Below are 19,213 nucleotides of genomic sequence, written 5' to 3' on the forward strand. Positions count from 1 at the left end.
ACAATTGTAAATATTTATGCACCAAACATAGGAGCACCTCAGTACATAAGGCAAATGCTAGAAGCCATAAAAGGGGAAATTGACAGTCACACAATCATAGTAGGGGACTTTAACACCTGCTTTCACCAATGCACAGGTCATCCAAAATGAAAATAAATAAGGAAACACAAGCTTTAAATGATACATTAAACAAGAAGGACTTAATTGATATTTTTAGGACATTCCATCCAAAAAAAACACAATACACTTTCTTCTCAAGTGCTCATGGAACATTCTCCAGGATAGATCATATCTTGGGTCACAAATCAACCCTTTGTAAATTTAAGAAAACTGAAATTGTATCAAGTATCTTTTCCAACCACAGCGCTATAGACTAGATATCAATTACAGGAAAAAATCTATAAAAAATACAAACACATGGAGGTTAAACAATAGGTAACTAAATAACCAAGAGATCACTGAAGAAATCAAAGAAGAAATCAAAAAATACCTAGAAACAAATGACAATGGAGGCACGATGACCCAAAACCTATGGAATGCAGCAAAAGCAGTTCTAAGAGGGAAGTTTATAGCAATACAATCCTACCTCAAGAAACAAGAAACATCTCAAATAGACAAACTAACTTTACACCTAAAGCAGTTGGAGAAAAAAGAACAAAAACCCCCAAAGTTAGCAGAAGGAAACAAATCATAAAGATCAGATCAGAAATAAGTGAAAAAGAAATGAAGGAAGTGATAGCAAAGATCAATAAAAGTAAAAGCTGGTTCTTTGAGAAGATAAACAAAATTGACAAACCATTACCCAGACTCATCAAGAAAAAAAGGGAGACGACTCAAATCAATAGAATTAGAAAAGAAAATGGAGAAGTAACACTGCAGGAACACAAAGAATCATGAAAGATTACTACAAGCAACTATATGCCAATAAAATGGACAACCTGGAAGAAATGGACACATTCTAAGAAAGGCACAGCCCTCCAAGACTGAACCAGGAAGAAATAGAAAATAAAAACAGACCAGTCACAAGCACTAAAATTGAGACCATGATTAAAAATCTTCCAACAAACAAAAGCACAGGACCAGATGGCTTCACAGGCGAATTCTATCAAACATTTAGAAAAGAGCTAACACCCATACTTCTCAAACTCTTCCAAAATATAGCAGAGGGAGGAACACTCACAAACTCATTCTATGAGGCCACCATCACCCTGATACCAAAACCAGACAAAGATGCCACAAAAAAAGAAAACTACAGGCCAATATCACTGATGAACATAGATGCAAAACTCCTCGACAAAATACTAGCAAACAGAAGCCAACAGCACTTTAGAAGGATCATACACCATGATCAAATGGGGTTTATCCCAGGAATGCAAGGATTCTTCAATATATGCAAATCAATCAATGTGATAAACAATATTAACAAATTGAAGGAGAAAAACCATACGATCATCTCAATAGATGCAGAAAAAGCTCTTGACAAAATTCAACACCCACATATGATAAAAACCCTCCAGAACGTAGGCATAGAGGTAACTTACCTCAACATAATAAAGACAAATAAATGACAAACCCACAGCCAACATCATTCTCAATGGTGAAAAACTGGAACCATTTCCTCTAAGACCAGGTACAAGACAAGGTTGTTCACTCTCGCCACTATTATTCAAAATAGTTTTGGAAGTTTTAGCCACAGCAATCAGAGAAGAAAAAGAAATAACAGGAATCCAAATCAGAAAAGAAGAAGTAAAACTGTCATTGTTTGCAGATAACATGATACTATATAGAGAGAATCCTAAAGATGCTACCAGAAAACTACTAGAGCTAATCAATGAATTTGGTAAAGTAGCAGGATGCAAAATTAATGTGCAGAAATCTCTTGTATCCCTATACACTAATGATGAAAAATTTGAAAGAGAAATCAAGGAAACACTCCCATTTACCACTGCAATGAAAAGAATAAAATACCTAGGAATAAACCTACCTAAGGAGACAAAAGACCTGTATTCAGAAAACTATAAGACAGCGATGAAAGAAATTAAAGATGATACAAACAGATGGAGAGATATACCATTTTCTTGGATTGGAAGAATCAACATTGTGAAAATGACCATAATACCCAAAGCAATCTACAGATTCAATGCAATCCCTATCAATCTACCAATGGCATTTTTCATCGAACTAGAACAAAAAACTAGAACAAAAAACAATTTGTATAGAAACACAAAAGACCCTGAATAGCCAAAGCAATCTTGAGAAATAAAAACAGAGCTGGAGGAATCAGGCTCCCTGACTTCAGACTATACTACAAAGCTACAGTAATTAAGACAGTATGGTACTGGCACAAAAACAGAAAGATAGATCAGTGGAACAGGATAGAAAGCACAGAGATAAACCCACGGACATATGGTCACCTTATCTTTGATAAAGGAGGCAGGAATGTACAGTGGAGAAAGGACAGTCTCTTCAATAAGTGGCGCTGTGAAAACTGGATAGGGACATGTAAAAGTATGAGATTAGATCACTCCCTAACACCATACACAAAAATAAGCTCAAAATGGATTAAAGACCTAAATGTAAGGCCAGAAACTATCAAACTCTTAGAGGAAAACATAGGCAGAACACCCTATGACATAAATCACAACAAGATCCTTTTGAACCACCTCCTAGAGAAATGGAAATAAAGACAAAAATAAACACATGGGACCTAATGAAACTTCAAAGCTTTTGCAGAGCAAAGGAAACCATAAACAAGACGAAAAGACAACCCTCAGAATGGGAGAAAATATTTGCAAATGAAGCAACTGACAAAGGATTAATCTCCAAAATTTATAAGCAGCTCATGCAGCTCAATAGCAAAAAAACAAACAACCCAATCCAAAAATGGGCAGAAGACTTAAATAGACATTTCTCCAAAGAAGATATACAGACTGCCAACAAACACATGAAAGAATGCTCAACATCATTAATCTTTAGAGAAATGCAAATCAAAACTACAATGAGATATCATCTCACACCAGTCAGAATGGCCATCATCAAGAAATCTAGAAACAATAAATGCTGGAGATGGTGTGGAGAACAGGGAACACTCTTGCACTGCTGGTGGGAATGTGAATTGGTACAGCCACTATGGAGAACAGTATGGAGGTTCCTTCAAAAACTACAAATAGAACTACCATATGACCCAGCAATCCCACTACTAAGCATATACCCTGAGAAAACCATAATTCAAAAAGAGACATGTACCAAAATGTTCATAGCAGCCCTATTTACAATAGCCTGGAGATGGAAACAACCTAAGTGTCCATCATTGGATGAATGGATAAAGAAGATGTGGCACATATATACAATGGAATATTACTCAGCCATAAAAAGAAATGAAATTGAGCTATTTGTAATGAGGTGGATGGACCTAGAGCCTGTCATACTGAGTGAAGTAAGTCAGAAAGAGAAAGACAAATACTGTATGCTGACACATATATATGGAATTTAAGAAAAAAAATGTCATGAAGAACATAGGGGTAAGACAGGAATAAAGACACAGACCTACTAGAGAATGGACTTGAGGATATGGGGAGGGGGAAGGGTAAGCTGTGACAAAGTGAAAGAGTGGCATGGACATATATACACTACCAAACGTAAGGTAGATAGCTAGTGGGAAGCAGCCGCATAGCACAGGGAGATCAGATCGGTGCTTTGTGACCACCTGGAGGGGTGGGATAGTGAGGGTGGGAGGGAGACGCAAAAAGGAGGGGATATGGGAACATATGTATATGTATAACTGATTAAATTTGTTATAAAGCAAAAAAATAGATAAATAAAAATAAAAAATAAAACTTCTAGTTATAAGATAAGTGAGTAATGGTGATGTCATGTACAGCTTGGTCACTACAGTTAACAATACCATATTTTATGTTTGAAAGTTGCTAAGGGAGTAGATCTTGAAAGTTCTCATCGCAGAAATAAAATTTGTAATTATGTGAATTAAGGTTAAAAAAAAAAGAAAAAGAAAATGGTAATAAGAACATACATATAGATAATTACCTTAAAAGTAAATGGATTAAATGCTCCCAGCAAAAGACATAGACTGGCTGAATGGATACAAAAATAAGACCCATATACATGCTGTCTACAAGAGACCCACTTCAGACCTAGGGACACATACAGACTGAAAGTGAGGGGATGCAAAAAGATATTCCATGCAAATGGAAATCAAAAGAAAGGTGGAGTAGCAATTCTCATATCAGACAAAATAGACTTCAAAATAAAGACTATTGCAAGAGACAAACAAGGACACTACATAATGATCAAGGGATCAATCCAAGAAGAAGATATAACAATTGTAAATATTTATGCACCAAACATAGGAGCACCTCAGTACATAAGGCAAATGCTAGAAGCCATAAAAGGGGAAATTGACAGTCACACAATCATAGTAGGGGACTTTAACACCTGCTTTCACCAATGCACAGGTCATCCAAAATGAAAATAAATAAGGAAACACAAGCTTTAAATGATACATTAAACAAGAAGGACTTAATTGATATTTTTAGGATATTCCATCCAAAAAAAACACAATACACTTTCTTCTCAAGTGCTCATGGAACATTCTCCAGGATAGATCATATCTTGGGTCACAAATCAACCCTTTGTAAATTTAAGAAAACTGAAATTGTATCAAGTATCTTTTCCAACCACAGCGCTATAGACTAGATATCAATTACAGGAAAAAATCTATAAAAAATACAAACACATGGAGGTTAAACAATAGGTAACTAAATAACCAAGAGATCACTGAAGAAATCAAAGAAGAAATCAAAAAATACCTAGAAACAAATGACAATGGAGGCACGATGACCCAAAACCTATGGAATGCAGCAAAAGCAGTTCTAAGAGGGAAGTTTATAGCAATACAATCCTACCTCAAGAAACAAGAAACATCTCAAATAGACAAACTAACTTTACACCTAAAGCAGTTGGAGAAAAAAGAACAAAAACCCCCAAAGTTAGCAGAAGGAAACAAATCATAAAGATCAGATCAGAAATAAGTGAAAAAGAAATGAAGGAAGTGATAGCAAAGATCAATAAAAGTAAAAGCTGGTTCTTTGAGAAGATAAACAAAATTGACAAACCATTACCCAGACTCATCAAGAAAAAAAGGGAGACGACTCAAATCAATAGAATTAGAAAAGAAAATGGAGAAGTAACACTGCAGGAACACAAAGAATCATGAAAGATTACTACAAGCAACTATATGCCAATAAAATGGACAACCTGGAAGAAATGGACACATTCTAAGAAAGGCACAGCCCTCCAAGACTGAACCAGGAAGAAATAGAAAATAAAAACAGACCAGTCACAAGCACTAAAATTGAGACCATGATTAAAAATCTTCCAACAAACAAAAGCACAGGACCAGATGGCTTCACAGGCGAATTCTATCAAACATTTAGAAAAGAGCTAACACCCATACTTCTCAAACTCTTCCAAAATATAGCAGAGGGAGGAACACTCACAAACTCATTCTATGAGGCCACCATCACCCTGATACCAAAACCAGACAAAGATGCCACAAAAAAAGAAAACTACAGGCCAATATCACTGATGAACATAGATGCAAAACTCCTCGACAAAATACTAGCAAACAGAAGCCAACAGCACTTTAGAAGGATCATACACCATGATCAAATGGGGTTTATCCCAGGAATGCAAGGATTCTTCAATATATGCAAATCAATCAATGTGATAAACAATATTAACAAATTGAAGGAGAAAAACCATACGATCATCTCAATAGATGCAGAAAAAGCTCTTGACAAAATTCAACACCCACATATGATAAAAACCCTCCAGAACGTAGGCATAGAGGTAACTTACCTCAACATAATAAAGACAAATAAATGACAAACCCACAGCCAACATCATTCTCAATGGTGAAAAACTGGAACCATTTCCTCTAAGACCAGGTACAAGACAAGGTTGTTCACTCTCGCCACTATTATTCAAAATAGTTTTGGAAGTTTTAGCCACAGCAATCAGAGAAGAAAAAGAAATAACAGGAATCCAAATCAGAAAAGAAGAAGTAAAACTGTCATTGTTTGCAGATAACATGATACTATATAGAGAGAATCCTAAAGATGCTACCAGAAAACTACTAGAGCTAATCAATGAATTTGGTAAAGTAGCAGGATGCAAAATTAATGTGCAGAAATCTCTTGTATCCCTATACACTAATGATGAAAAATTTGAAAGAGAAATCAAGGAAACACTCCCATTTACCACTGCAATGAAAAGAATAAAATACCTAGGAATAAACCTACCTAAGGAGACAAAAGACCTGTATTCAGAAAACTATAAGACAGCGATGAAAGAAATTAAAGATGATACAAACAGATGGAGAGATATACCATTTTCTTGGATTGGAAGAATCAACATTGTGAAAATGACCATAATACCCAAAGCAATCTACAGATTCAATGCAATCCCTATCAATCTACCAATGGCATTTTTCATCGAACTAGAACAAAAAACTAGAACAAAAAACAATTTGTATAGAAACACAAAAGACCCTGAATAGCCAAAGCAATCTTGAGAAATAAAAACAGAGCTGGAGGAATCAGGCTCCCTGACTTCAGACTATACTACAAAGCTACAGTAATTAAGACAGTATGGTACTGGCACAAAAACAGAAAGATAGATCAGTGGAACAGGATAGAAAGCACAGAGATAAACCCACGGACATATGGTCACCTTATCTTTGATAAAGGAGGCAGGAATGTACAGTGGAGAAAGGACAGTCTCTTCAATAAGTGGCGCTGTGAAAACTGGATAGGGACATGTAAAAGTATGAGATTAGATCACTCCCTAACACCATACACAAAAATAAGCTCAAAATGGATTAAAGACCTAAATGTAAGGCCAGAAACTATCAAACTCTTAGAGGAAAACATAGGCAGAACACCCTATGACATAAATCACAACAAGATCCTTTTGAACCACCTCCTAGAGAAATGGAAATAAAGACAAAAATAAACACATGGGACCTAATGAAACTTCAAAGCTTTTGCAGAGCAAAGGAAACCATAAACAAGACGAAAAGACAACCCTCAGAATGGGAGAAAATATTTGCAAATGAAGCAACTGACAAAGGATTAATCTCCAAAATTTATAAGCAGCTCATGCAGCTCAATAGCAAAAAAACAAACAACCCAATCCAAAAATGGGCAGAAGACTTAAATAGACATTTCTCCAAAGAAGATATACAGACTGCCAACAAACACATGAAAGAATGCTCAACATCATTAATCTTTAGAGAAATGCAAATCAAAACTACAATGAGATATCATCTCACACCAGTCAGAATGGCCATCATCAAGAAATCTAGAAACAATAAATGCTGGAGATGGTGTGGAGAACAGGGAACACTCTTGCACTGCTGGTGGGAATGTGAATTGGTACAGCCACTATGGAGAACAGTATGGAGGTTCCTTCAAAAACTACAAATAGAACTACCATATGACCCAGCAATCCCACTACTAAGCATATACCCTGAGAAAACCATAATTCAAAAAGAGACATGTACCAAAATGTTCATAGCAGCCCTATTTACAATAGCCTGGAGATGGAAACAACCTAAGTGTCCATCATTGGATGAATGGATAAAGAAGATGTGGCACATATATACAATGGAATATTACTCAGCCATAAAAAGAAATGAAATTGAGCTATTTGTAATGAGGTGGATGGACCTAGAGCCTGTCATACTGAGTGAAGTAAGTCAGAAAGAGAAAGACAAATACTGTATGCTGACACATATATATGGAATTTAAGAAAAAAAATGTCATGAAGAACATAGGGGTAAGACAGGAATAAAGACACAGACCTACTAGAGAATGGACTTGAGGATATGGGGAGGGGGAAGGGTAAGCTGTGACAAAGTGAAAGAGTGGCATGGACATATATACACTACCAAACGTAAGGTAGATAGCTAGTGGGAAGCAGCCGCATAGCACAGGGAGATCAGATCGGTGCTTTGTGACCACCTGGAGGGGTGGGATAGTGAGGGTGGGAGGGAGACGCAAAAAGGAGGGGATATGGGAACATATGTATATGTATAACTGATTAAATTTGTTATAAAGCAAAAAAATAGATAAATAAAAATAAAAAATAAAACTTCTAGTTATAAGATAAGTGAGTAATGGTGATGTCATGTACAGCTTGGTCACTACAGTTAACAATACCATATTTTATGTTTGAAAGTTGCTAAGGGAGTAGATCTTGAAAGTTCTCATCGCAGAAATAAAATTTGTAATTATGTGAATTAAGGTTAAAAAAAAAAGAAAAAGAAAATGGTAATAAGAACATACATATAGATAATTACCTTAAAAGTAAATGGATTAAATGCTCCCAGCAAAAGACATAGACTGGCTGAATGGATACAAAAATAAGACCCATATACATGCTGTCTACAAGAGACCCACTTCAGACCTAGGGACACATACAGACTGAAAGTGAGGGGATGCAAAAAGATATTCCATGCAAATGGAAATCAAAAGAAAGGTGGAGTAGCAATTCTCATATCAGACAAAATAGACTTCAAAATAAAGACTATTGCAAGAGACAAACAAGGACACTACATAATGATCAAGGGATCAATCCAAGAAGAAGATATAACAATTGTAAATATTTATGCACCAAACATAGGAGCACCTCAGTACATAAGGCAAATGCTAGAAGCCATAAAAGGGGAAATTGACAGTCACACAATCATAGTAGGGGACTTTAACACCTGCTTTCACCAATGCACAGGTCATCCAAAATGAAAATAAATAAGGAAACACAAGCTTTAAATGATACATTAAACAAGAAGGACTTAATTGATATTTTTAGGACATTCCATCCAAAAAAAACACAATACACTTTCTTCTCAAGTGCTCATGGAACATTCTCCAGGATAGATCATATCTTGGGTCACAAATCAACCCTTTGTAAATTTAAGAAAACTGAAATTGTATCAAGTATCTTTTCCAACCACAGCGCTATAGACTAGATATCAATTACAGGAAAAAATCTATAAAAAATACAAACACATGGAGGTTAAACAATAGGTAACTAAATAACCAAGAGATCACTGAAGAAATCAAAGAAGAAATCAAAAAATACCTAGAAACAAATGACAATGGAGGCACGATGACCCAAAACCTATGGAATGCAGCAAAAGCAGTTCTAAGAGGGAAGTTTATAGCAATACAATCCTACCTCAAGAAACAAGAAACATCTCAAATAGACAAACTAACTTTACACCTAAAGCAGTTGGAGAAAAAAGAACAAAAACCCCCAAAGTTAGCAGAAGGAAACAAATCATAAAGATCAGATCAGAAATAAGTGAAAAAGAAATGAAGGAAGTGATAGCAAAGATCAATAAAAGTAAAAGCTGGTTCTTTGAGAAGATAAACAAAATTGACAAACCATTACCCAGACTCATCAAGAAAAAAAGGGAGACGACTCAAATCAATAGAATTAGAAAAGAAAATGGAGAAGTAACACTGCAGGAACACAAAGAATCATGAAAGATTACTACAAGCAACTATATGCCAATAAAATGGACAACCTGGAAGAAATGGACACATTCTAAGAAAGGCACAGCCCTCCAAGACTGAACCAGGAAGAAATAGAAAATAAAAACAGACCAGTCACAAGCACTAAAATTGAGACCATGATTAAAAATCTTCCAACAAACAAAAGCACAGGACCAGATGGCTTCACAGGCGAATTCTATCAAACATTTAGAAAAGAGCTAACACCCATACTTCTCAAACTCTTCCAAAATATAGCAGAGGGAGGAACACTCACAAACTCATTCTATGAGGCCACCATCACCCTGATACCAAAACCAGACAAAGATGCCACAAAAAAAGAAAACTACAGGCCAATATCACTGATGAACATAGATGCAAAACTCCTCGACAAAATACTAGCAAACAGAAGCCAACAGCACTTTAGAAGGATCATACACCATGATCAAATGGGGTTTATCCCAGGAATGCAAGGATTCTTCAATATATGCAAATCAATCAATGTGATAAACAATATTAACAAATTGAAGGAGAAAAACCATACGATCATCTCAATAGATGCAGAAAAAGCTCTTGACAAAATTCAACACCCACATATGATAAAAACCCTCCAGAACGTAGGCATAGAGGTAACTTACCTCAACATAATAAAGACAAATAAATGACAAACCCACAGCCAACATCATTCTCAATGGTGAAAAACTGGAACCATTTCCTCTAAGACCAGGTACAAGACAAGGTTGTTCACTCTCGCCACTATTATTCAAAATAGTTTTGGAAGTTTTAGCCACAGCAATCAGAGAAGAAAAAGAAATAACAGGAATCCAAATCAGAAAAGAAGAAGTAAAACTGTCATTGTTTGCAGATAACATGATACTATATAGAGAGAATCCTAAAGATGCTACCAGAAAACTACTAGAGCTAATCAATGAATTTGGTAAAGTAGCAGGATGCAAAATTAATGTGCAGAAATCTCTTGTATCCCTATACACTAATGATGAAAAATTTGAAAGAGAAATCAAGGAAACACTCCCATTTACCACTGCAATGAAAAGAATAAAATACCTAGGAATAAACCTACCTAAGGAGACAAAAGACCTGTATTCAGAAAACTATAAGACAGCGATGAAAGAAATTAAAGATGATACAAACAGATGGAGAGATATACCATTTTCTTGGATTGGAAGAATCAACATTGTGAAAATGACCATAATACCCAAAGCAATCTACAGATTCAATGCAATCCCTATCAATCTACCAATGGCATTTTTCATCGAACTAGAACAAAAAACTAGAACAAAAAACAATTTGTATAGAAACACAAAAGACCCTGAATAGCCAAAGCAATCTTGAGAAATAAAAACAGAGCTGGAGGAATCAGGCTCCCTGACTTCAGACTATACTACAAAGCTACAGTAATTAAGACAGTATGGTACTGGCACAAAAACAGAAAGATAGATCAGTGGAACAGGATAGAAAGCACAGAGATAAACCCACGGACATATGGTCACCTTATCTTTGATAAAGGAGGCAGGAATGTACAGTGGAGAAAGGACAGTCTCTTCAATAAGTGGCGCTGTGAAAACTGGATAGGGACATGTAAAAGTATGAGATTAGATCACTCCCTAACACCATACACAAAAATAAGCTCAAAATGGATTAAAGACCTAAATGTAAGGCCAGAAACTATCAAACTCTTAGAGGAAAACATAGGCAGAACACTCTATGACATAAATCACAACAAGATCCTTTTTGACCCACCTCCTAGAGAAATGGAAATAAAGACAAAAATAAACACATGGGACCTAATGAAACTTCAAAGCTTTTGCACAGCAAAGGAAACCATAAACAAGACCAAAAGACAACCCTCAGAATGGGAGAAAATATTTGCAAATGAAGCAACTGACAAAGGATTAATCTCCAAAATTTATAAGCAGCTCATGCAGCTCAATAACAAAAAAACAAACAACCCAGTCGAAAAATGGGCAGAAGACCTAAATAGACATTTCTCCAAAGAAGATATACAGATTGCCAACAAACACATGAAAAAATGCTCAACATCACTAATCATTAGGAAATACACATCAAAACTACAGTGAGGTATCACCTCACACTGGTCAGAATGACCATCATTAAAAACTCTACAAACAGTAAATGCTGGAGAGGGTATGGAGAAAAAGGAACCCTCTTGTACAGTTGGTGGGAATGTAAATTGATATAGCCACTATGGAGAGTAGTATGGAGGTTCCTTAAAAAACTAAAAATAGAACTACCATACAACACAGCAATCCCACTACTGGGCATATACCTTGAGAAATCCCTAACTCAAAAAGACACATGCACCCCAATGTGCTTTGCAGCTCTATTTACAGTAGCCAGGTCATGGAAGCAACCTAAGTGTCCACTGACAAATGAATGGATAAAGAAGATGTGGCACATGTATACCATGGAATACTACTCAGTCATAAAAAGAAACGACATTGAGTTGTTTGTAGTGAGGTGGTTGGACCTAGAGTCTGTCATACAGAATGAAGTAAGTCAGAAAGAGAAAGACAAATACCGTATGCTAACACATATATATGGAATCTAAAAAAAAAAAAAAAAAGTTTCTGAAGAACCTAGGGGCGGGACAGGAATAAAGACGCATACGTAGAGAAGGGACTTGAGGACACGGGGAGGGGGAAGGGTAAGCTGGGACACGGTGAGTGAGTGGCGTTGACATATATACACTACCAAATGTAAAATAGGTAGCTAGTGGGAAGCAGCCACATAGCACAGGGAGATAAGCTTGTGCTTTGTGACCACCTAGAGTGGTTGGATAGGGAGGGTGGGAGGGAGACCCAAGAGGGAGGAGATATGGGGATATATGTATATGTATAGTTGATTCACTTTGTTATAATGCAGAAACTAACACACCATTGTAAAGCAATTATACTCCAATAAAGATGTGGAAAAAAAAAAAAAGAAATTGACCTGAGACGTGCAAGTCAACACTGATCAGTTAAGCTTGGGTTTTAGGCAGACTTAGCATAAAGGTTAAAAACACAGGCTCTAAAGCTAGACAATTTAGGTTTAGATTTGCCAGATAAAATACAGGGCATTCATTTAAATTTGAATTTCATATAAATAATGAATAACTTTTTAGTTTAAGTATGTCCCATATATTGCAAAAAGGAGGCAAGTATTGATGGTGTTTTGTGTTGGTGAGTGTGTGTGTGTGTGTGTGTGTTTCCCCTGAATCTGGCAATTCTACCAAAGTCCAAACCTCAGTTCTGTGGCTTCCTGGCTGTGTGACCTCAGATAAGTTAATTTACCTCTCTGTCCTTTGGTTTCTTGTTTTTAAAATTGGGATAATAAATATCTGCCTCATAGGATTCTTACAAACACTAAATGAGTTCATACACACATAAAACACTTAGAACATTGACTGTCATATAAGTTCTCAATATTAACCACTGTTGCTACATAATGGCCATTATCATTATTATTAGAAATTTTATCCTTATCTTAGAGCTCATCTCGTTAAGATAGGTTTTATGCTCATCTTAAGCCTCCTCAATGATAGCAAATGTTAGAAATAGCTGTCTTCTTCATTATTAACAAAAGATATATCCATACATACAGGGCCATACAAATACCTCTTCTACTGATAATTTGTTTTACTACCAGAATGGCTCAAATCTTTTTAAAAAAATGGTAAGTGGGGTGATAGATGTGTTCATTAACTTGATTGTGGTAATCATTTCACAAAATATATGTATATTAAATTACATTGTACACCATTAAAAAATATTGCACAACCTAAGTGTGTATAATTTTTACTTGTTAATAATACATCAATAAAGCTGAAAAAATTAAGTTGGTTATAAATAAATATATTTTGAATGAATTCATGAAAAAACTGGTTCAAATCTGACTGAAGTATTAAGAAATACCCTAAAGATCTTCATTTAAACAGAGAGATACTAGCTGAGGACAATGATTACTAATAACACACGTCAAGCAGTTCTGCCTTAAATAATCTTACAAATTTGTAACAGTTCATCTTTCTAAGTCTCTGAAATAAGTTGAAAACTAAATTCAACCACATACACTAGTTTAAAATTCTAGTGATAGAAAAAAGAGCAAATAATAGAAAGATTATGCTCTAATGTCAGGGAATGAGAATCTCATTTTCAGTCATGAAAAAGAAAAAGAATTTTAAAAATTAATCATTTCCATCCATATGTAAATTTATCGGCTCCATTACAGCAACACGTTAGGGTTATCATGCTGACCTTCAAACCCACTCTATTGGTGATTACTAAAAATCATACCATAGGATCATTAGCCAAGTGTGATATGTACAGATCGCTAGAGCATGTGTATACTTCTACACTATTGCTATTGTTTTGTCATTCTTTATCCAGTCAAACATCGTTTGAGTCCCCTTAACTAAAAGCACAGACAAATGGAGAGAAATATGTCGAGTAAGAAACAGCTCCACAAGCTCATATGAATATGCTCTAGTGGGAAATACTGCCTCATGCATTACTATTAAAAACGTGTGTGTGCCTGGAGGGGTGGGATAGGGAGGGTGGGAGGGAGACACAAAAGGGAGGGGATATGGGAACATATGTATATGTATAACTGATTAAATTTGTAAAAAAAAAAAAAAACGTGTGTGTGCCCACACACACACACGCACACACACACACACGCACACACACACATACACACAGGCACATCTCGAAGCAATAAAGGGCCTGCAGAGAAGGAAGGTAAAATATGCTTGCTGAGCCATCATTACCAAACAGGGGGGAAACCTGAAATCAAAAAAGGACCAGTCATGGAAAATTTATAAGTTAATATCGGTCACACCTGCAAATTACTACAGTGAGACCCCTGACCAAATCCAGAATAGCATTTAAATGGATTTGGTGAGATATTTATACATCCCTTGGAGTCACTGAAATGTTCTGAATCTAAATTTGTCAGTTATCCCAATTAAGTGCAGTGGAAGTAATATCCATCACAGGGCAGATGAAGCCAACTTAACTGCACCACTTGAGAACAGGGTTTTTCCTGGGAATCTATAATGCATTTATTCACACAGCTTGTGATTCAGGATGTAAATTTATTATTTGTATTTAATGACCAATCAGGATTTGTTCTCATTGCTTAAAAATAAAAAGACTGTCAAATGTCTTAGAAAACCCCAAACAAAACATTCCACTGGTGCCTTCTGGGAGTTTAGCAAAGCATGTATTCCGAGCTGTTAGCCAAAATAACCCCACTTGAGTGACAATTTACACACATGTCACATCTTTTCATCTCCCTTGTTTTCGTGGAAAAGGTCAAAGCCATCAAGCCGACATGCTTAGCCAGAGTCAAGGAGAGTCATCATTTCACAGCCGTGAAGTGGAACTCACACAGCAAATGAGGCTAATCATTCAGCAAGTACAAGGAAAAGATAGTATGAGATCATAATTTTCTCACCAATTGAGAACCACTGTGCATAAATATAGAAATTAATAGGAAAAAATTCAGAATACTTACCAAGAAAATAAGAGCACTAAATAAAATGATCTCTCGCCTGGGAAATGACTTTCCATTTCAAGCAAAGCAGAAAGCTCTCAGATATACAAAAGATAAGAGAGCAAGAAAGCAAACCCTTCTGAAAACAATTTAACTCTGTGGCTTTATTCTCAAGATATGATTTATGACACAGAATACCCTGAGTGGCCTTGCAGATGTCACTCACCTGGGGTCAGTTGCACTCTTTTTGCTGGCAAGTGGGAGATAATTCTGCTTGCATTTATTTGGCTACAAATAGAGATGCTCTAGTCCTAAACATGTTAGCAGAAGCACTGTAAAGACTGATGAGCTTAACTAAGGGAAGTGCACTGATGTGCACCTGCTTGTTAAAACCTTATAAAAACCCTGCTTAACTTTTTCCAGATGAGATTCTCTCAACAAAAAGGATTCTTTAATGATGTAGAGAGAAAAAATTCTTTCTCAGCTCTTGAGCATTCAGGAGAACCTAGACAGAATTAATTTTTCCACGGAAGAAATACATAATAGATCTTAGGAAAATTCTGTTTAATCCCCAAACTCTGCTCTAAGGAGGATGGATTCTGTTAAAGAAAAGACTGGATGGTCGTTTTGCTCAGTCAAGCACCTTGGTTGGTGCTGGATATGCAAAGGTGGTACTGGGGATGAGTTTGGGTGTGAGGGGCATGAGAGGGTTGACGTTTTCTGAATAAAAGAGTGAGAAGAATTTGGAGTTGGGAGCGCAAGCCGGGAAAGGTAGCCAAGGCAAAGGACACAGAGGAGCCAGCAAGATGGAGAGAGGCCAGAAAAGACGTGAAGTGGCTGGGCCAGTGAGACACACCCCTGTGAGTGTGTGGCTAAAAATACCTTCAAGGACAAAGATGTTCAAACAAATGCTGCAGAGGGTGTGGAGAAAAGGGAACCCTCTTGCACTGTTGGTGGGAATGTAAATTGGTACAGCCACTATGGAGAACAGTATGGAGGGTCCTTAAAAAACTAAAGATAGAACTACCATGTGACCCAGCAATCCCACTACTGGGCATATACTCTGAGAAAACCATAATTCAAAAAGAGTCATGTATCAGAATGTTCATTGCAGCTCTATTTACAATAGCCAGGACATGGAAGCAACCTAAATGCCCATCGACAGACAAATGGATAAAGAAGATGTGGTACATATATACAATGGAATATTACTCAGCCATAAAAAGGAACAAAATTGGGTCATTTGGTCATTTGTAGAGCCATGGATGGACATAGAGATGGTCATACAGAGTGAAGTGAGTCAGAAGAGAAAAACAAAATCGTATATTAACGCATATACGTGGAATCTAGAAAAGTGGTACAGATGAACCGGTTTGCAAGGCAGAAATAGAGACACAGATATAGAGAACAAATGTATGGACACCAAGGGGGGAAAGTGGTGGTGGGGTGGTGGTGGGATGAATTGGGAGATTGGGATTGACATGTATACACTAATATGTATAAAATAGATCACTAATAAAAACCTGCTGTATTACAAAAAAAAGGACAAGGATGTTTAATGCACGACTGTTAAGTCATAATCTGTGATATGTGATGTGGCAGAGTGATTCCTCCATCCTCTGTGAAGATTCTGATTAATGAAGCAACTCTTTGTTGCTGGAGGAATCAAAAAGAAGGGGCCTCTATACCGGACAGAGATAAAGGACCATCATAAGATGCAGAGTAGAAAAAAAAAGGATCCCCCAGAAGTAATCCTGGGAAAGTAAGTCCTCCAGGATTTGCAGAAATCTTGGAAAGAGTACTGGACATTCCAAGGGATGTAGAAAAGGGTTTAAAGCCATCTTATCTGAAGCTCAAGTGTCAGAGTAATCAGCTGACATCTGAGTACAGATGTTTAAACTATTTTTGCAGCTTCACCTCCTATCTGAATATCCACTGTGTGCTTTAATTCCTCAGCTCCATACCTTAGAACTTAATTAACCTGAATACCCAGAGCCATAATCTGTTCACCAGTTGTTAGCTTTACACCTTTAAAATGTGACTGTTATCCAGACCGTTGATTTCACACACAGGCAAGCCCCAACGTACCCACACACTAAATTCCAAAGGTACACTTTGAAGCCGAATGGCTGGAAGCAAGAGTCCATTTTTCCCATAGAAGTGATGTTATAAATCAAATGTTCTCAAACTTTAATGCACAAATGAATAGCATAGGAGGCTTGTTAAAAATAGATTCCAGAGCTCTACCACCAGAGATTCCGATTCTGGGAAGGACTCCAACAAGCAGCATTTTGATGAAACACCCAGTTGATTCTGAGGCAACCACACTTTGGAAAATATCATTATTAGTAGCGATAAGATTTCCTTCATATGCCCACAAAAGCCAATTTCATCTTTAATGTAACTGAAATAGTAGTAATGATCATTTCCCCCCCCCCCTCCTCCTACTCTCAGATCCTTAGGCTTAAAGCCCCACAGCTCTGAGCAGGGAGATAGCTGGTGTGAGGTCTGATGAACCCCAGGAGGCAGCCCCTCTACTGGTGCAAAGTAAGCCAAGCGAGACACCAGCAACTGTCATAAGGAAAGGCTGTCCATAATTCATGGTTCCTTCCCCTGAACTTGTCACCTCATACAGAATTCTAATTAACATCCTAGTGGCTTCTATTTTAAATTTAAAATAGATAAGCAGCAACGACCTACTGGAGAGCACAGGGAACTCTGCTCAATATTCTGTAATAGCCTAAATGGGAAAAGAATTAGAAAAAGAATAGATACATGTATATGTATAGCTGAATCACTTTACTGTACACCCAAAACTAACACAACATTGTTAATCAGCTATACTCCAATATGAAATTAAAATTAAAAAGAAAAAGATCCTAGTGGCTTAAAAGAATTAAGACAGCTCCCTAACTTCCTTAGCTTATAACCAAGTAATTAAAATTGAGAAAATCTAGCTCCATTCATTTCTGTATGATGATAATATTTCCAGAAGAACACAGCTTATTTAGGGATATTTTTCCCATGGAAATTAACTGAAAGTAATATTCAATTACAGAGCCCAAGACCCAAAACAAAGACTGAATTGAATGCTGTTTTCCTTGTGAGTAGGAAAATCTATGAAACGGCTTAAGATACGGAGGCTCTCTCTAGCAGTGTCCAAAGTGATAAAGAAAAGAATACAAAGGACATGAATTGTTCTAAGTGGCAGAAAGATTTCAGAGATCCTTTGCATGATGGCCTGCCAGAATCTTAGGCCAGCAAAGCTCACTTACAGACACTAGATATGAACAGGCAATTTTTAACTTTAAAAAAAAAACCCATCAAGCTTATAGCAGAGTAACTTCTAGACCTTGAATGACACAACATGACAATTTTATTGGCTGACCTTTCAAAAGTGAGAAGATCTAATTAGACACTCTGATGTGCAGGTTCTGAATTATGATAAGCAAGCAGGGGTCTCTAATCCCCACACTGTTGGAGCTAAACATTTGGAAATAATATTGCTAATTAAAATGCAGCATTCCAACCTGAAAGCCTAGCTCTCACCTCTAATCCATATTGGTGGAGCCTGCTGTTTCTGCTTCCTCTCCCCAATACACACTACCTACTATTTTCCACCATAGAGATTCTCCTTATTAAAATTTTCAGTGTATTTCTATACCAGATGCAATGTGTTTACTCAGGTGCCTAGAGACTGAATCTCTTCAGGTGAGGAATCATTTGAATGAGGAAAGTCAAGAAATTGCTGTAATCCCCACCTCACCTCCAGCACAAAATAAATTCCATGTGGATTAAAGATTAAAAACTGAAAAATAAATCTGTAAAATACTAGGAGAACAAATGAGCATGTTTGCCACAGAGTTTATAACAGTAAAAACTTGGGAAAAAAAACTTTAAACCTGACTATCCATCAGTAAGGGAATATGCAAAGGTAAATTATGGTTTATTCATGCAGTGGAATAATATGTACTTACTAAAACAGCTGTTTAAAAGGAAGAGGCGGTGGGACTTCCCTGGCAGTCCAGTGGTTAAGAATCTGTCTTCCAATGCAGGGGACGTGGGTTCGAACTAAGATCCCACGTGCCATGGGGCAACTAAGCCTGCGTGCCACAGCTACT

Source organism: Mesoplodon densirostris, chromosome 1 (assembly GCF_025265405.1).
Source record: "Mesoplodon densirostris isolate mMesDen1 chromosome 1, mMesDen1 primary haplotype, whole genome shotgun sequence".
Taxonomy (NCBI): Eukaryota; Metazoa; Chordata; class Mammalia; order Artiodactyla; family Ziphiidae; genus Mesoplodon; species Mesoplodon densirostris.